This window comes from Anomaloglossus baeobatrachus, chromosome 2, assembly GCF_048569485.1.
Source record: "Anomaloglossus baeobatrachus isolate aAnoBae1 chromosome 2, aAnoBae1.hap1, whole genome shotgun sequence".
NCBI lineage: Eukaryota > Metazoa > Chordata > Amphibia > Anura > Aromobatidae > Anomaloglossus > Anomaloglossus baeobatrachus.
This window is the reverse complement of record NC_134354.1, coordinates 189,095,966-189,116,084: the sequence shown is the minus strand read 5'-3', so window position 1 is coordinate 189,116,084 and position 20,119 is coordinate 189,095,966. Positions and strand designations below refer to the sequence as shown.

The 20,119-nt window shown below is 50.4% G+C and overlaps 1 protein-coding gene across 3 annotated transcripts in view; it reads right to left on the bottom strand.

Moving 5' to 3' along the window:
- The window catches only part of CCDC181 (coiled-coil domain containing 181), a 66,071-nt gene extending 49,347 nt beyond the window's left edge, over positions 1 to 16,724 (bottom strand). The window contains exons 1-2 of one of the 3 annotated variants that reach the window (XM_075333556.1): positions 16,556 to 16,724; positions 2,265 to 2,368 (exon numbers count right to left, since the gene is read on the bottom strand). The gene's annotated coding sequence lies outside the window, so the exon portion shown is untranslated. Of the gene's footprint in view, positions 1 to 2,264; positions 2,369 to 16,447; positions 16,536 to 16,555 lie in introns of those variants that run through there. The other 2 variants (XM_075333555.1, XM_075333557.1) reach the window with 2 other exon arrangements.
- Between the last annotated feature and the right edge of the window lie 3,395 nt (positions 16,725 to 20,119).

The window sequence follows — 20,119 nt, the reverse complement described above, 5'->3', positions numbered from 1 at the left end:
TATGGCGCTGTGTATCATCATGATGCAACATCAGGTGATGGTGGTGGATGAAATTAGAATGGTTATACCTGGCTCACTGTGTACAAATTTAGGTGCTCGGAGAAAGAAAGTCCGTCCAAAACTAAAAGAATAGCTCCGGCACACTTATTTGATGTCTAAAGAAAAAAAACTTTTTTTGATGCTTAAATATATTTATTCGTGCATAGGTCAAAAGATGATTCAAATCCAATCCAACGTTTCGACCGTGTACACGCGGTCTTTATCGAGGATAGTAATATCTAAGGTCACAAAAAATATATAATCAACATAGGTATTGCACATTAGTAAAAAATTTTTATAGATCAATTTTTATCAAGTACAGTAATTCTAACAAATCCATCTATCCAGGAGTTTTGCACAGAATCAAACGTATATGTATACATTTTTTTAAAACAATCAAATTCAGAATGATATAATAAATCATATCCTATCGTGAAAAGGTAAATTCAAGTCTTTATGGTCATGCAATAAGTTTAAATAGCAAGATATACACCCACCTAAAGGGAAACCATAACAGTAATTGACGACGACTTGTCATTTGACCACTTACTGTTATGGTTTCCCTTTAGGTGGGTGTATATCTTGCTATTTAAACTTCTTACATGACCATAAAGACTTGAATTTTCCTTTTTTCGATAGGATATGATTCATTATATCATTCTGAATTTGATTTTTTTAAAAAAATGTATACATACAGTACAGACCAAAAGTTTGGACACACCTCATCCCTAGGACAACTGTTAAGAGGAGACTTTGTGCAGCAGGCCACTGGTAAGGACAGGCAACAAGCAGAAGAGACTTGTTTGGGCTAAAGAACACAAGGAATGGACATTAAACCAGTAGAAATCTGTGCTTTGGTCTGGTGAGTCCAAATTTGAGATCTTTAGATCCAACCACTGTGTCTTTGCAGAAAAGGTGAACGGATGGACTCTACATGGCTGGTTCCCACCGTGAAGCATGGAGGAGGAGGTGTGATGGTGTGGGGGTGCTTTGCTGGTGACACTGTTGGGGATTTATTCAAAATTGAAGGCATACAGAACCAGCATGACTACCACAGCATCATGCAGCGGCATGCTATTCCATCCGCTTTGCGTTTAGTTGGACCATCATTTATTTTTCAACAGGACAATGACCCCAAACACACCTCCAGGCTGTGCAAGGGCTATTTGACTAAGAAGGAGAGTGATGGGGTGTTACACCAGATGACCTGGTCTCCACAATCACCAGACCTGAACCCAATCGAGATGGTTTGGGGTGAGCTGGACCGCCGAGTGAAGACAAAAGGACCAACAAGTGCTAAGCATCTCTGGGAACTCCTTCAAGACTGTTAAGAAGACCATTTCCGGTGACTACCTCTTGAAGCGCATCAAGAGAATGCCAAGAGTGTGCAAAGCAGTAATGAAAGCAAAAGGTGGCTACTTTGAAGAACCTAGAATATAAGACATATTTTCAGTTGTTTCACACTTTTGTGTTAAGTATTTCATTCCATATGTGTTAATTCATAGTTTTGATGCCTTCAATGTGAATCATGAGTCATGAAAATAAAGAAAACTCTTTGAATGCGAAGGTGTGTCCAAACTTTTGGTCTGTACTGTATATGTTTGATTCTGTGCAAAACTCCTGGATAGATGGATTTGTTAGAATTACTGTACTTGACAAAAATTGATCTGTAAACATTTTTTACTAATGTGCAATACGTATGTTGATTACGGTATATATTTTTTGTTACCTTAGATACTCCTATCCTCGATAAAGACCTCGTGTAGACGGTCAAAACGTTGGATTGGATTTGAATCATCTTTTGACCTATGCACGAATAAATATATTTAAGCATCAAAAAAAGTTTTTTTCTTTATTCATCAAATAAGTGTGCCGGTGGTGGATGAAAGGCACAACAATGGGCCTCAGGATCTCGTCCCGGTATCTCTGTGCATTCAGCATGGCATCAATAACATGCACCTGTGTTCGCTGTCTATACCATACACCACCACTCAATTCACAACATTAATATCAGCAAACCGCTCCCCCACACACCGCCATACACAGCCTGCATCTGCCCTGCACCGAGAAAACCGGGGTTCATCCGTGAAGAGAACACAAAGCATTTATCATGTATGAAGAAGATAAGGATATTCAAAACTGGACTTAAAGGCTAGCGCTCTGCCCATGAAATGGAGAAACCAAGGAATTATTAGCGGACCCTGTGCAGCGCCCAGAATACTGACCTAAAGGCACAGCACGTGCGGAGCCGCGGCACTACTAGGAATAACACTGCAGCAGTTTCTTCATGACAATCGCTAGAAGCATTCTACACTGGAGGTCTGTAAGTCTATAATAAAGGAGGCTGTAATAACGGAGGCTCTGTAATAAAGGAGGCTGTAAAAACGGAGGCTCTGTAATAAAGGAGGCTCTGTAATAAAGGGGCCTCTGTAATAAAAGGAGGCTCTGTAATAAAGGAGGCTCTGTAATAAAGAGGCCTCTGTAATAAAGGGGCCTCTGTAATAAAGGGGCCTCTGTAATAAAGAGGCCTCTGTAATAAAAGGGGCTCTGTAATAAAGGGGCCTCTGTAATAAAGGAGGCTCTGTAATAAAGGGGGCTCTGTAATAAAGGGGGCTCTGTAATAAAGGAGGCTCTGTAATAAAGGGGGCTCTGTAATAAAGGGGCCTCTGTAATAAAGGAGGCTCTGTAATAAAGAGGCCTCTGTAATAAAGGGGCCTCTGTAATAAAGAGGCCTCTGTAATAAAGGGGCCTCTGTAATAAAGAGGCCTCTGTAATAAAAGGGGCTCTGTAATAAAGGGGCCTCTGTAATAAAGGAGGCTCTGTAATAAAGGGGGCTCTGTAATAAAGGAGGCTCTGTAATAAAGAGGCCTCTGTAATAAAGGGGCCTCTGTAATAAAGAGGCCTCTGTAATAAAGGGGCCTCTGTAATAAAGAGGCCTCTGTAATAAAAGGGGCTCTGTAATAAAGGGGCCTCTGTAATAAAGGAGGCTCTGTAATAAAGGGGGCTCTGTAATAAAGGGGGCTCTGTAATAAAGGAGGCTCTAATAAAGGGGTTCTGTAATAAAGGGGCTCTGTAATAAAGGGGGCTCTAATAAAGGGGCTCTGTCATAAAGGGGGCTCTGTAATAAAAGGGGCTCTAATAAAGGAGGCTCTAAAAAAGGGGCTCTGTAATAAAGGGGCCTCTGCAATAAAGGAGGCTCTAATAAAGGGGCTCTAATAAAGGGGCTCTGTCATAAAGGGGGCTCTGTAATAAAGGGGGCTCTAATAAAGGCGGCTCTAATAAAGGGGCTCTGTAATAAAGGGGCCTCTGTAATAAAGGAGGCTCTAATAAAGGGGATCTAATAAAGGGGCTCTGTCATAAAGGGGCTCTAATAAAGGAGGCTCTGTAATAAAGGGGGCTCTGTAATAAAGGGGGCTCTATAATAAAGAGGGCTCTGTAATAAAGGGGCCTCTGTAATAAAGGAGGCTCTAATAAAGGGGATCTAATAAAGGGGCTCTGTCATAAAGGGGGCTCTAATAAAGGAGGGTCTGTAATAAAGGGGGCTCTTTAATAAAGGGGGCTCTATAATAAAGAGGGCTCTAATAAAGGAGGCTCTGTAATAAAGGGGGCTCTGTAATAAAGGGGGCTCTAATAAAGGAGGCTCTAATAAAGGAAGCTCTGTAATAAAGGGGGCTGTGTAGTAAAGGAGTCTCTATAGTAAAGGGGGCTCTGTAATAAGGGGGCTCTAATAAAGGGTGCTGTAATAAAGGAGGCTCTATAGTAAAGAGGGCTCTGTAATAAAGGAGGCTCTATAGTAAAAGGGGCTCTGTAGTAAAGGAGTCTCTATAGTAAGGCTATGTGCGCACAGTGCGTTTTTCGCGGCATTTTTGCGCGTTTTTCGGGTGCGTTTTTGGCCTCAAAACTGCAGGACTTTGCTTCCCCAGCAAAGTCTATGAGTTTTAATTTTTGCTGTCCGCACACATCTGTTTTTTTTCAGCTGCGTTTTTGTGGTGCCACAAAAACGCAGCATGTCAATTATTCCCGCGTTTTTCACTGCGCTTTTCATCCATTGAGTTCAATGGGATGTTGAAAGACGCAATGAGAAACGCAAATAGCTGCGTTTTGGTGCGTTTCTAAGACCAAAAACGCAGCTATAAACGCAGGAGGTGGGTAGTAAAGTGACGTGTACAGGAAGAGGATTCCTTCTGTCAGTAAATACAGAAGCGTGAATCCTCCCGGTACCGTCACCGCTGCGTCCACCTCCCGTCCTGTGCATGTATGCTGCCGTGCGGCGCCATGTACAGGCAGGAGGTGGAAGCGGCTGCGAAAACAAAAGTTAACAGTAGAAAAAAAAAAAAAAAGTTATACTCACCTGTCTGCAGCCTCCCGGTGCCATGCCCGCTCCCATCTCCTCTCACGGTATCGCCACCCCCGCTCCGGGTGTGTGCAGACGGCCGGGAAACCTCCGATGGATGCAGGACCTGGCGATGGATCACCTGATGCAGTCACCTGACGCATCAGGTGATCGTAAGTATCGCAGTGACGCGGGCGCCCGGCCGGTATCAGCGGATGCGTCAGAAGACTTCATCCCTGATTACCGGCAGCTGCTGCAGCGATCGGACAGGATCAGACTCCCGCCCCATCGCTCCAGGAGCTGCCGGTAATCAGCACATAAGTGAGTATTTTTTTTTTTCTTTTTTTTCTACTGATGCATCTGCTGATTGTATAATCGGCTTTTATACAATCAGCTGATGTATGATGTGATTCAGGCACTTGTTCCTGACACATCTGATCGCTTTGCCTTCCAGCAAACCGATCAGATGATATTGGATCCGAATTGGACGGCGCGGGATCCTGACCCAGGATTACTGCGGAGGGGGGGTTCTTTATTTCAATAAAGATGGAGTCACTAATTGTGTTGTGTTTTATTTCTAATAAAAATATTTTTCTGTGTGTTGTGTTTTTTTTTATCTTTACTAGAAATTCATGGTGGCCATGTCTAATATTGGCGTGACACCATGAATTTTGGGCTTAGGGCCAGCTATACAGCTAGCCCTAACCCCATTATTACCCAGCGGGCCACCCGGCATCAGGGCAGCTGGAAGAGTTGGATACAACGCCAGAAGATGGTGCTTCTATGAAAGCGCCATTTTCTGAGGTGGCTGCGGGACTGCAATTCACAGCGGGGGTGCCCAGAAAGCATGGGCACCCTGCACTGTGGATTCCAATCCCCAGCTGCCTAGTTGTACCCGGCTGGACTCAAAAATTGGGCGAAGCTCACGTCATTTTTTTTTTTAAATTATTTCATGAAATTCATGAAATAATTTAAAAAAAAAGGGCTTCCCTATATTTTTGGTTCCCAGCCGGGTACAAATAGGAAGCTGGGGGCAGCCCGTACCTGCCTGCTGTACCCGGCTAGCATACAAAAATATGGCGAAGCCCACGTCATTTTTTTTGTTTGGGGGGGCAAAGAAATCCTGCATACAGTCCTGGAAGGAGGATGCTGAGCCTTGTAGGTCTGCTCCCCCTGACTCTCCCTCAAGCATATAGTCCTGGATGGAGCATGCTGAGCCTTGTAGTTCTGCAGCTGCTGTCTGCTCTCCTGCATACACTATTGGATGGAGTATGCTGAGCCTTGTAGTTCTGCAGCTGTCTGCTCTTCTGCATACACTAGTGGAGAATGAAGAACACATTGAAGAAGGAAATGACATCAGACCTTTTTTTTTTGTTCACTGATAAAAAACGCATAAAGACGCAGTGAGCAAAAACGCAGCAAAACGCAGCAAAAAAACGCACAAAAACGCAGCGTCAAAAAGACGCAGTGTGCGCACATAGCCTAAGGCTATGTGCACACGGTGCGTTTTTCTCGGCGTTTTTGCGCGTTTTTCGGGTGCGTTTTTGGCCTCAAAACTGCATGACTTTGCTTCCCCAGCAAAGTCTATGAGTTTTCATTTTTGCTGTCCCCACACAGCGTTTTTTTTCAGCTGCGTTTTTGTGGTGACCACAAAAACGCAGCATGTCAATTATTCCCGCGTTTTTCACTGCGCTTTTCATCCATTGAGTTCAATGGGATGTTGAAAGACGCAATGAGAAACGCAAATAGCTGCGTTTTGGTGCGTTTCTAAGACCAAAAACGCAGCTATAAACGCAGGAGGTGGGTAGTAAAGTGACGTGTACAGGAAGAGGATTCCTTCTGTCAGTATACACAGAAGCGTGAATCCTCCCGGTACCGTCACCACCGCTTCCACCTCCCGTCCTGTGCATGTATGCTGCCGTGCGGCGCCATGTACAGGCAGGAGGTGGAAGCGGCTGCAAAAACAAAAGTTAACAGTAGAAAAAAAAAAAAAAAGTTATACTCACCTGTGTGCAGCCTCCCGGTGCCATGCCCGCTCCCATCTCCTCTCACGGTATCGCCACCCCCGCTCCGGCTGTGCGCAGACGGCCGGGAAAGCTCCGATGGATGCAGGACCTTGCTTACAGGACCTGGCGATGGATCACCTGATGCAGTCACCTGACGCATCAGCTGATCGAGTCTCGGGCTGACGCGGGCGCCCGACCGGTATCAGCGGATGCGTCAGGAGACTTCATCCTACCGGCAGCTGCTGCAGTGATCGGACGGGATCAGACTCCCGCCCCATCGCTGCAGGAGCTGCCGGTAATCGGTAATCAGCACATAAGTGAGTATTATTGGTTTTTTTTTTTTTTGCACCGATGCATCAGCTGATTGTATAATCGGCGTTTATGCAATCAGCTGATGTGTGATGGGATTCAGGCACTTGATCCTGACATATCATCTGATCGCTTTGCCTTCCAGCAAACCGATCAGATGATATTGGATCCGGATTGGACGGCGCGGGACCCTAACCCAGGATTACTGCGGAGGGGGGTTTATTTCAATAAAGATGGAGTCACTAATTGTGTTGTGTTTTATTTCTAATAAAAATATTTTTCTGTGTGTTGTGTTTTTTTTTTATCTTTACTAGAAATTCATGGTGGCCATGTCTAATATTGGCGTGACACCATGAATTTCGGGCTTAGGGCTAGCTGATAATATACAGCTAGCCCTAACCCCATTATTACCCGGCGAGCCACCCGTCACCAGGGCAGCCGGAAGAGTTGGATACAGCGCCAGAAGATGGCGCTTCTATGAAAGCGCCATTTTCTGGGGTGGCTGCGGGACTGCAATTCACAGCGGGGGTGCCCAGAAAGCATGGGCACCCTGCACTGTGGATTCCAATCCCCAGCTGCCTAGTTGTACCCGGCTGGACTCAAAAATGGGGCGAAGCCCACGTCATTTTTTTTTTAAATTATTTCATGAAATTCATGAAATAATTAAAAAAAAAAGGGCTTCCCTATATTTTTGGTTCCCAGCCGGGTACAAATAGGCAGCTGGGGGTTGGGGGCAGCCCGTACCTGCCTGCTGTACCCGGCTAGCATACAAAAATATGGCGAAGCCCACGTCATTTTTTTTTTTGGGGGGGGGCAAAGAAATCCTGCATACAGTCCTGGAAGGAGGATGCTGAGCCTTGTAGTTCGACAGCTGCTGTCTGCTCTCCTGCATACACTATTGGAAGGAGGATGCTGAGCCTTGTAGTTCGACAGCTGCTGTCTGCTCTCCTGCATACACTATTGGATGGAGGATGCTGAGCCTTGTAGTTCGACAGCTGCTGTCTGCTCTCCTGCATACACTATTGGATGGAGGATGCTGAGCCTTGTAGTTCTGCAGCTGTCTGCTCTTCTGCATACACTAGTGGAGAATGAAGAACACATTGAAGGAAATGACATCAGACCTTTTTTTTTTTTGTTCACTGATAAAAAACGCATAAGGACGCAGTGAGCAAAAACGCAGCAAAACGCAGCAAAAAAACGCACCAAATCGCGGCCAAACGCGTGCGTTTTTTGCCGCGTTTTTTCGACGCAGGTGCGTTTCTGTGCGTTTTTAGCGGCCAAAAACGCACAAAAACGCAGCGTCAAAAAAACGCAGCGTGTGCACATAGCCTAAAGGAGGCTCTATAGTAAAGAGGGCTCTATAGTAAAGGGGGCTCTATAGTAAAAGGGGCTCTGTAGTAAAGGGAGCTCTGTAATAAAGGAGGCTCTATAGTAAAGGGGGCTCTGTAGTAAAGGGGGCTCTGTAGTAAAGGGGGCTCTGTAATAAAGAAACCTGTGTAATAAAGGGGGCTCTGTAGTAAAGGGGGCTCTGTAATAAAGGAACCTGTGTAATAAAGGGGGCTCTGTAGTAAAGGGGGCTCTGTAGTAAAGGGGGCTCTGTAATAAAGGAACCTGTGTGTGAGGTAAATCCGGAGAGATGACGATAAATCATGATATTCAAGTATGTCAGGAAGCCCTCTCCTGGTGTCAACCCCCCTTTCCTTCACACAACTGGTTTAGCAACAAACTCCATGGCCATGTCCTGTGATATGGAAATGAGGTGGCTTTAGGACAAAGGACACAGGATGACTCCCTGCCGTCACCCTGTAACAAGAGTTGTATCTCATTAGCAAGGCTATGGAACTAGCAGACAGAACGACTCCAGTAAAAAATGGTTCATATCTCGCAAGCCATATTTCCGATAAATATGGCAACCATAAAAATGGTGTCTCCGCATGTGGACGATGCCGGCACCCCCTTTTTATGGGAGCAGGACATTGGGAAATGCCCCAGGCGTGATATCAGCCAATGGGGAACTGGCAGACAGGTCATGAGTCCCCTCGTTCTGTAGCTAAATTCATAACTGTCACAATGAGAGCATTGGCGTCCGCCTACGACGCTCCCAGGCAAAGTTATGGCCAATATCCCCTTTGCTGGATAATTCTGATCCATGCAGGGGGAGTAGCAGTGCTCCCTGTGAGGTCACTAAGGTAGGAGGGGACCTGGATTGCCCAGGTTGATAACCCTACTTCGGCCATTTTCCAGCGTTCTTCTGCTCGGGGGCCTGGTTGGGACAGACCTGTGAGAGAGTTCCTGGAAACCTGGTCTACAGCGCCCCCCTGTGGCCAGACGCACAAGGTAACTGCTGGAACCGTGTATGCCTGTTTGTAACCCATGCTTTGATCTGTAACTGTACTCTGACATATGTATATTCTGTAGATTCCCTATTGTATATATTGTAGTTTCTAGTGTGCTTTAGGCGATTAAATTATATAATTAATCTTGGGCTGTTCTGTTATCTCGATCTTGAATCCCACGTCTGTGTGTTCGGCTAATAGTTACCGTAAATCGGTTGGTGGCAGCGAGTTGTGCCAAGGATTATTGTGGGGAGGCCAGTGAGATCCGGGAAGATATTATATATTCCGCCCGCGGAGGTCGGGGGAATATATACCCTACTCTCACCGGGGACCCTTCAATAATCGGCATAAGTAGTATAGCGGCCTCCTTGCTTATTGTCGGGCAATTCCATAATTGGCCTGACTATAAGAGGGGAGCTAGAGAGCGCGTCACGTGCTCTGTCTGTCGGTCGGGAGGTATAAAGGAGGGGTGACCCCCCACTTGTTACCCCCCGATTGTGACGTACTGGTAGCCAGCGCGGGGGATTTCTGAGTGACCCCCCCGGTGGATTGTGACGTACTGGTAGCCAGCGCGGGGGATTTCTGAGTGACCCCCCGGTGGTTTGTGACATATTGGTGGCAAGCGGTGGGATCGAGATAATAGTGTGTGTGAGTGTGAGACCCATACTCCCAGACACTAAAGACTGCCTGCAGCAGCTGTGGCTGCTGGGGTCTTCAGACTAGCTCAACACTAGAGTGTCAGAGTGCAGATACTGTAAGGTGTGTGGGTGCATCAGGTGTCAGTTCTGTGTCAGTGACCAAAGTCTGCAACAATGGCTGAGAGCACCAGGAGCAAAGCCAAAGGAATGGCCGATGCTCAGGCCAGAGACGATGAGGAGGTTGTCCACGAGTCCTCCAGGAGCTCGACGCCAGAAAACAGCTCTGCAGAGGACATTGCACAACCGGGCACTGCTGGACAAGATGAGGAGCAGCTCGCCCAAGGGTCCTCAACGAGCCAGATGCCAGCCCTCCGCTCTGCAATGGACAGTGAAGCACCAGGCTCCGCAGCGGGCCGCAGATCACCACGTGCCATTCCACCGAGCCTGGGAGGCTCGGATAGCCTTCTTCAAATGGCTATGGCCCTACGCCAGGCTGGAGACCGGGAGGGCTACAAGGAACTCATGGCCGAGCGTGAGCGGCAAGCAGCGCGTGAAGAGCGCCAGGCAGAGCGTAACTACCAGCTGCAGCTAGCTCAGCTCCGGCCCTCATCAGCCACCCGTGACCTTCCAGACACCAAACTTCCAAAGGTCCGTGTTGAGGACTTCCCAGTGCTGGAGAAGGATGGAGACTTGGACTCTTTCTTGACTGCTTTTGAACGGACTTGCTTGCAGCATCATCTGAACAAGGACCAGTGGGCCAAATACCTGACCCCCCGTTTAAGGGGTAAGGCCCTGGATATCCTTGGGGACTTGCCTGCTGAGGCGGATCAGGGCTACGACACCATCAAGCGGGCCCTGATCCAACAGTACAACCTCACCCCAGAGTCCTACCGCAAGAAGTTCCGGAGCCTACAGAAGGGACCAAAGGACTCCTGGGCTGACCACAGGCGGGCACTTGCCCGAGCTGCCGACCACTGGACCCAAGGCCTGCAGCTTTCCACCGGACCGGAGATCCTGGACTTGTTCATCACGGAGCAACTCTTGTGGAACTGCCCTGAGGATCTCCGCCAGTTCATCCGAGACCAGAAGCCGAAGGGATCCACGGCTACAGCTGCCCTGGCCGATGACTACACCAACAATCGGGCTCCTGAAGCCAGGAGAGCAGCCACCAGCAGCACCTGGAGAGGGGGTAAGATGAACTCTGCGACTGCCCCACCTGCCCCTAGACTGCAGGGGGTGTCCCCCTCAACTCCCCTCTCCAGGCCCGTGGCAGAGCCAAGACGGTGCCACCAGTGCAACCTACCTGGACACTTCAAGGCCATGTGCCCTCAGCGTCCCAAGGCCCCGGCTCCGTCCCCGTCCCAAGGGCCGCCCAAGGTGTATTGTGTGGGTGGGGGTGGTGGTAGGTCCCTGGACAGCTTCCAACCTGTCACCGTCGGCCGGTCTGTGACCATAGGACTGCGAGACAGCGCCTCGGAGGTGACTCTGGTGCGGCCTGAGATGGTGTCCCCCCAAGACTTGATCCCTGGAAAAACCCTCGCTGTCTCCGGGATTGGAGGCATTGACCCGGCGCTGCCTGTTGCTGACATTTATGTGGACTGGGGCGCAGGGCGAGGGGTGAGGGAGGTGGGGGTAACTGATCGGATCCCCGCAAACGTGCTACTTGGGACAGATTTGGGGCAGATAACCTCCCAGTTTGGGCCCCAACCAAGGGCTGAACCTTCAGCCCGTACTGACATGACTCCTAACAATGTTAATGTGTTATCTATGAATGATGTAAGGGAGGAGGGAGTGAACTCTGATATTTCTGCTTGCACAGACACCATAGACACACACACAGCTGCAGCTGTGACAGGGGAGGGGGTCAGAGAAAGGTGTGACCATGCCTCTACAAGTAACCAGCCTGTGAGCTGGGATCTGTTGCCCTCTGCAGGGATAAGCAGAGAGCAGGGTGCTGCAGGGGGAGGACCAGTGTGTGGGGTGGGGGCTACCACAGCAAATGTGGGGTCCCCAGAGATTTCACAGCGGGGTTCTGTTGCTGCAGGAGGGGAACAGGCAGGTGAGATTGGGGCCGGTCCAGGAGCGGAAGTGCTCCCAGGTAAGATCTCGGTGCATGGTTCCCCCACAACCGGGGTGTCAGGAAGCCAGGTAGGTCTGCCTGAACCGGCGACTTGGTCAGGAACGGAGGAGGAGCAGGCACGACCCACGGTCGCAGCGGCTGTGGCCGCTGTCACCCGCAGTGGGAGTGCTGGAAGCCAAGGGGCCTCCCGGAGGTCCGATAGCTCTTCCCCTTCTGACCAAGTGGCAGCCGAGTCAGGTGGAGGCCAGGACACAGGTCCCGGGGTACTGACCGAAGATGTGACAGTCTCGTCGATTCTGGCCACATCTAGTCAGGGGTTTCAGGCAGCGTTAGAAGCTGACGACAGCCTGAAAGCTCTTAAGGAGCAGGCGGCACAGCCTCCCTCGGACTCGGACCCGGAGCGAGTGGTCTGGGACCAAGGACGGCTGTACCGGGCCACGGTCCAGCAGGGTTCACCGGAGGCGTGGCCCAGGGACCGACAGTTGGTGGTACCCTATCCGTTCCGGACGGAGTTGTTGCGGATCGCACATGAGATTCCGATGGCCGGACACCTAGGGATCGCTAAGACCAAGGCCAGGTTAAACCAGCATTTCTACTGGCCAAAAATGGGGGCCGATGTGGCTGCCTACTGCCGTTCGTGTGAAACCTGTCAGAGAGTGGGGAAGGCGGGGCCACGCCCCAAAGCCCCACTGGTATCTCTGCCAATCATCGATGAGCCTTTCAGGAGGGTGGCTGTGGATCTGGTCGGCCCGCTGGCCATCCCCAGCAGCTCCGGGAAACGCTTCATACTGACGGTAGTGGACTATGCCACCCGGTACCCAGAAGCAGTGGCCTTGTCGTCCATTCGGGCTGACAAGGTGGCCACCGCATTGCTGGAGATTTTCTCCCGAGTGGGTTTTCCCCAGGAAATGCTTACCGACCGGGGGACCCAATTCATGTCCCAGCTGATGGAGACCCTCTGTAAGCAAGTCCAGGTGCGACATCTGGTGGCCAGCCCGTACCATCCACAGACTAATGGCCTGTGCGAGCGGTTCAATGGCACCTTAAAGCAGATGCTTAAGATGTTGGTCGACTCCCATGGGCGTGACTGGGAGCGGTATCTCCCACACCTGTTATTTGCTTACCGGGAGGTTCCACAGGCCTCAACAGGATTCTCACCGTTTGAGCTCCTGTACGGGCGACGTGTGCGGGGCCCCCTGGCTCTGGTGAAAGAGGCTTGGGAAGGGGATTTGGCCACCCCTGGAGTGTCGGTTATCGAGTATGTCATGCGCTTCCGGGACAAAATGCAGGCCTTGACGCAACTGGTACACGACAATATGGCTCAAGCCCAGGCCGATCAGAAGCGTTGGTACGACCAGAACGCTTGTGAGAGGACCTACCAAGTGGGTCAAAAGGTGTGGGTACTGGTCCCCGTACCACAGGACAAGCTTCAGGCAGCCTGGGAAGGCCCATACCTCGTGTACCAGCAGCTCAACCCTGTGACGTACCTGGTCACCCTGGACCCTGCCCGTGGAAGGCGGAAGCCCTTCCATGTGAACATGATGAAGGCACATCATGAGCGGGAGGCATGTGCGCTCCCCGTGTGCAACCTGCCCGAGGAGGGAGAAGCGGAAACCCTCTTGGATATGCTAGCCCAGGTTAGGGCAGGCGGATCCATTGAGGATGTGGAGGTTGGCCACCAGCTCTTGGAGGACCAACGGTCCCAGCTGTGGGCCACCCTACACCCCTTCCGGGGGTTGTTTACCAACCAGCCCGGAAGGACTGACTTGGCTGTCCATCACGTGGACACTGGGGATCATCCCCCGATCCGGCGTTCAGCATATCGGGTCTCCCTGGAGGTGCAGCAACACATGCGCCAGGAGATTGACGAGATGCTGGAGCTGGGGGTGATCCAGGCATCCAACAGCGCTTGGGCCTCGCCTGTAGTCCTCGTCCCTAAGAAGGACCGAACCACTCGGTTCTGCGTGGACTACAGGGGGCTCAATGCTGTCACGGTCGCCGATGCGTACCCAATGCCACGCATCGATGACCTGCTCGATCAGTTGGCCGGGGCTCAGTACCTGACCATCATGGATCTGAGCCGGGGATATTGGCAGATCCCCCTGACTCGCAAGGCCAGGGAACGCTCTGCCTTTATTACCCCATTTGGACTGTACGAGTCCACGGTGATGCCATTCGGGATGAGGAATGCCCCTGCCACTTTCCAGCGGATGGTCAACACCCTGCTCAAGGGACTTGAAGGGTACGCGGCCGCGTACCTGGATGACATTGCCGTCTTCAGTCCCACCTGGGAAGATCACCTAGAGCATCTAGCACAGGTGCTCAGGCGGATCCACCGGGCAGGTTTGACCATCAAGCCGGGAAAGTGTCAGCTGGCCATGAGCGAGGTCCAGTACCTCGGTCACCGGGTAGGTGGGGGAACACTGAAGCCCGAGCCTGAGAAAGTGGAGGCCATCGCATCCTGGCCCACCCCCAGGACCAAGAAGCAGGTGATGTCCTTCTTGGGGACCGCCGGGTACTATAGGAGGTTTGTTCCATGCTATAGTAGCCTGGCAAAGCCCTTGACGGACCTCACCAAGAAGAAGCTGCCCTCTGCAGTCGATTGGACAGTGGACTGCGAGACAGCCTTCCGGGCCCTAAAGGACGCCCTGTCCAGCCCGCCCGTGCTACAGGCAGCCGACTTCACGCGGCCGTTTGTAGTACAGACTGACGCCAGTGACTTCGGCCTCGGTGCGGTGCTCAGCCAGGTGGACTCTGCGAGCCAAGAGCACCCAGTCTTGTACCTGAGCAGGAAGCTGTTACCAAGGGAAGTGGCCTATTCTACAATGGAGAAGGAGTGCCTGGCCATAGTGTGGGCCCTGCAGCGTCTGCAACCCTATCTATACGGGCGCCACTTCATCGTGGAGACGGACCACAATCCCCTCAGCTGGTTGCACACCGTCTCTGGGACGAATGGGCGATTGTTGCGATGGAGCCTTGCGCTCCAGCAATACAACTTCACCATTCGCCACAAAAGGGGCCGTGACCACGGTAACGCAGACGGGCTGTCCCGACAAGGAGAGGTCGCGGACGGGCGCACGGGGGAACACCGGAGTGTGCTGCCCCCTAGCGCCCTCAAAAGGGGGGAGGTGTGAGGTAAATCCGGAGAGATGACGATAAATCATGATATTCAAGTATGTCAGGAAGCCCTCTCCTGGTGTCAACCCCCCTTTCCTTCACACAACTGGTTTAGCAACAAACTCCATGGCCATGTCCTGTGATATGGAAATGAGGTGGCTTTAGGACAAAGGACACAGGATGACTCCCTGCCGTCACCCTGTAACAAGAGTTGTATCTCATTAGCAAGGCTATGGAACTAGCAGACAGAACGACTCCAGTAAAAAATGGTTCATATCTCGCAAGCCATATTTCCGATAAATATGGCAACCATAAAAATGGTGTCTCCGCATGTGGACGATGCCGGCACCCCCTTTTTATGGGAGCAGGACATTGGGAAATGCCCCAGGCGTGATATCAGCCAATGGGGAACTGGCAGACAGGTCATGAGTCCCCTCGTTCTGTAGCTAAATTCATAACTGTCACAATGAGAGCATTGGCGTCCGCCTACGACGCTCCCAGGCAAAGTTATGGCCAATATCCCCTTTGCTGGATAATTCTGATCCATGCAGGGGGAGTAGCAGTGCTCCCTGTGAGGTCACTAAGGTAGGAGGGGACCTGGATTGCCCAGGTTGATAACCCTACTTCGGCCATTTTCCAGCGTTCTTCTGCTCGGGGGCCTGGTTGGGACAGACCTGTGAGAGAGTTCCTGGAAACCTGGTCTACAGCGCCCCCCTGTGGCCAGACGCACAAGGTAACTGCTGGAACCGTGTATGCCTGTTTGTAACCCATGCTTTGATCTGTAACTGTACTCTGACATATGTATATTCTGTAGATTCCCTATTGTATATATTGTAGTTTCTAGTGTGCTTTAGGCGATTAAATTATATAATTAATCTTGGGCTGTTCTGTTATCTCGATCTTGAATCCCACGTCTGTGTGTTCGGCTAATAGTTGCCGTAAATCGGTTGGTGGCAGCGAGTTGTGCCAAGGATTATTGTGGGGAGGCCAGTGAGATCCGGGAAGATATTATATATTCCGCCCGCGGAGGTCGGGGGAATATATACCCTACTCTCACCGGGGACCCTTCAATAATCGGCATAAGTAGTATAGCGGCCTCCTTGCTTATTGTCGGGCAATTCCATAATTGGCCTGACTATAAGAGGGGAGCTAGAGAGCGCGTCACGTGCTCTGTCTGTCGGTCGGGAGGTATAAAGGAGGGGTGACCCCCACTTGTTACCCCCCGATTGTGACGTACTGGTAGCCAGCGCGGGGGATTTCTGAGTGACCCCCCCGGTGGATTGTGACGTACTGGTAGCCAGCGCGGGGGATTTCTGAGTGACCCCCCGGTGGTTTGTGACACTGTGTAATAAAGGGGGCTCTGTAGTAAAGGGGGCTCTGTAATAAAGGAACCTGTGTAATAAAGGGGGCTCTGTAGTAAAGGGGGCTCTGTAGTAAAGGAGCCTGTGTATCTGCTCTCCAGTGCTCTTCTCCACATATCATGTGTAGCTGCTATGGCTTGAAGGATATAAATGCAGAGAAATAATATACACATATATACATACACACCGGTATATATACACCTACACTCCCGCTGCCGCACCACTCACCAGTCAGTCCCTACACGCGCAGTCGCCTTCTCCTAAGGAGCATTAATGACAGCTGCCATGACAACCGGCCAAGCTGCCACTTCCTCCGCCCCCGGATCCTGCGCTCACCTGTGAAGCCGTCTGCAGACGCTGCTCCCCGCTAGTGTCCGGCAGGAGGGGTCCCAGAGGCCGCCCGTCCACACACCAGCATCACCGGGGCCGCCGCTACCGCCGATCTCCGCCTCACGGGGCTTTCATCCGGGCAAAGCTGTCGCGTCTCCATGGAGACCGAGGCCGTTACGTCATACGGATCTCGCGAGGATTGCAAGTTGGGTCTGCGCTGTAGGGAGTGCAGTCTGCTGTACAGCAGTAATGGTCCCCGCGGGAGGGGCCCGGGGCAGGAGGGGCCGGGGCAGGAGGGGCCGGGGCAGGAGGGGCCGGGGCAGGAGAGGCCCGGGACAGGAGGGGCCGGGGCAGGAGAGGCCCGGGGCAGGAGGGGCCGGGGCAGGAGAGGCCCGGGGCAGGAGGGGCCGGGGCAGGAGAGGCCCGGGGCAGGAGGGGCCGGGGCAGGAGAGGCCCGGGGCAGGAGGGGCCGGGGCAGGAGAGGCCCGGGGCAGGAGGGGCCCAGGGCTGGGAGACATTACTGCAGGTGATCACAGGACTTGTTGCCCTCAGCAGCCAGTTAGGGTCTAGGCACTGTGGTCTTTCTGACCTTGTACTGTTGCTATGGGTAACGCTTCTGCCAGTTTTCAGTAGGTGTGTGGAGTCTGGTGGCTCCATATCTGCCCTCCTCAATAATGATTTTCTACACCAACAAGGAAAAGTCCTGGAATTCTGGGATGGACATTAGTGATGTAGCAAGGAAAGAAACTTGGCAAAGCGTCTTCATTTCTGCCTGATTGTGTATAAGCTCCTCAGGCAGGAATACCCCCGGCCTCGGCTGCTATCTGCGAGGTCATTAATGTCTGAGGAGCGTTCTGCCACTGAATTCACTTGGGCAAATCATCAAGATCCGCTGCTGGCAGCTTCCTTTGCAATTGCCGACCAATAAGGTCCCAGATGTGCTCGTTGGGGGAATAGTCTGGAGACACTGCCCGCCATGGTAGCACGTTTAGGCTACACAGCGTGTTGGAAAGTGTTCCTGACTGGAGATATGGCCGTACCACTGGTGCCACCACCAAATCACTAGTTACAAGAGAAAAGGTTTTGGTACCGTATTAGCCAGTTGAAAAATTATTGATTCACTATGACGCCAAGCTGTTAGTACCAGGAATGAGGGATCCAGGTACCGTACATTATGCCACCCCACACCATAATCCCAGGAGGAGGACCGGTGTGATGTTCCACCTCATAAAGGCCTCTTCATGTGGTTACCCACGTGGTTTCCAACTAGAGTCTGGAATGGAGGTCTTTCATAAGCAATGAGTCCTCCTGGGGGACATTACTACAGTATATGTACACTCCTAAAGGATGGGGACATTACTACAATATTGGGACCAGAAGGAAGGACATTTCTACAAGATGCAGATAAGAATGGGGATATTACTACAAGATCGGGACATTACAAGATGGGGCCAGGATAGAGATATTACTACAAAATGGGGACAAGGATGGGGACATTACTTTAAGATGGGGACCAGAATGGGTATATTACTTCAACTGGGGGACCAGGATAGGGGCATTACTAGAAGATGGTGCGCTTGTTGGGAACATTACTACAAGATGCAGACAAGGATGGGGACTAGGATAGGGATATTACTTCAAGGAGGGGGACATTACTATAAGATGGGGACCAGAATGGGGACAGTACAATAAGAAGGGGACCAGGATGGGGGACATTCCTTCAAGAGGAGTACCAGAATGGGGGCATTACTACAAGATGGTGCCCTTGATAGTGACATTACTGCAAGAATAGGACCAGGATGGGGGACATCACTTCAAGAGGGGGACCAGGATGGGAAACATTGCTAAAATATGCGGACCAGGATGGAGACATTATTACAAGATGAGAACTAGGATGGGGACATTATTACAAAATAGAGACCAGGATGAGGACATTATTGCAAGATGTTGGCCAGAATTACTATGTATTGTTAATTGTAAGATATTACTATATGGAGCCAATTGGGGGGAAGAAATTGTAATAACAAAAAAAAATGAAAAATAAAGCATGAAAAAAATATTTTGACACTAAAACCGCTATTTTAAACTATAGTAAACAAAAAAGTGCACATTTGTTATCGCTGCAGCCTTAACGACCCAAAATATAAAACTACCATAATCCATACCATAAATGTCATTTAAAAAAAGAAATAAAAAAACAAGGGAAAAAGTAAAAAAAGTAAAAAGATGTATTGAAAAAAAACACGGCATCATAAAAAATGTCAAGAATGCAGCCCCTAAAATCATTTTTTTTTAACTATGTGCGGCCCATATACCAAGCTGAGTTTATGACTCCTATTAGACGGTCCAGTCTGCTAGGTTTGATTTGGTTTGTGGTTGAAGACTTAGGGGTACTTTGCGACATCGCCACTGCGATATCGTTGGGGTCAAATCGAAAGTGATGCACATCCGGCGCCGGTAACGACATCGCAACGTGTAAAGCCTAGATGCGCCGATAAATGATCGCAAAAGCGTCGAAAATCGGTGATCTGTGTAGTGTCGGTGATTTTCATAATGTCGCACCAATAGGAGATACGATGTTGTTCCTCGTTCCTGCGGCAGCATACATCGCTGTGTGTGAAGCCGCAGGAGCGAGGAACATCTCCTTACCTGCCTCCACCGGCTATGCGGAAGGAAGGAGGTGGGCGGGATGTTTACGTCCCGCTCATCTCCACCCCTCCGCTTCTATTGGACGCCTGCCGTGTGACGTCGCTGTGACGCCGCACGACCCGCCCCCTTAGGAAGGAGGCGGGTCGCCGGCCAGAGCGACGTCGCAGGGCAGGTAAGTGCGTGTGAAGCTGCCGTAGCGATAATGTTCGCTACGGCAGCTATCACAAGATATCGTATGTGCGACGGGGGCGGGTACTATCGCGCTCGGCATCGCAAGCATCGACTAGCGATGTCGCAGCGTGCAAAGTACCCCTTAAGGCCCTGTCACACACAGATAAATCAGCGGCAGATCTGTGGATGCAGTGAAATTGTGGACAATCAGTGCCAGGTTTGTGGCTGTGTACAAATGGAACAATATGTCCATGATTTCACCACAGATCTGCCAAAGATTTATCTCTGTGTGTGACGGGGCCTTTAGATGCAGAGCTGCCATCAGCCATGGATAGGTAACCGCAGAGGGTTTTTATCCCTGATTTCCTCTTCCCTCCCTAATACATTCTCTGTTTACTGTTGTATTATGATCTTAGTTGTATAGATGTTATCTACACTATATGCCCTGATTGTATCTGGGATTATGTACTTTCGCTATGACTACATTTGATTGTGTTGATAATTTACTATGCGTGGACAATTACTTTGATAGTCATCATTGTATAATGTTGGTAATGTTGTTCTAGTATCCATGTGTAATCGCCTTTATGATGCTTATCATGGCATTAGAACGTTATGCCATAACTCCTGTGGTACACTATATCTTTCCCTATTGTTATATAGTAAAACACTATTATTGGGCGGCTAATACATTGCTTAGTGGCTGTTCCTTGATATTGCACCTTATAATCTATTCAAGTGAATGGCATG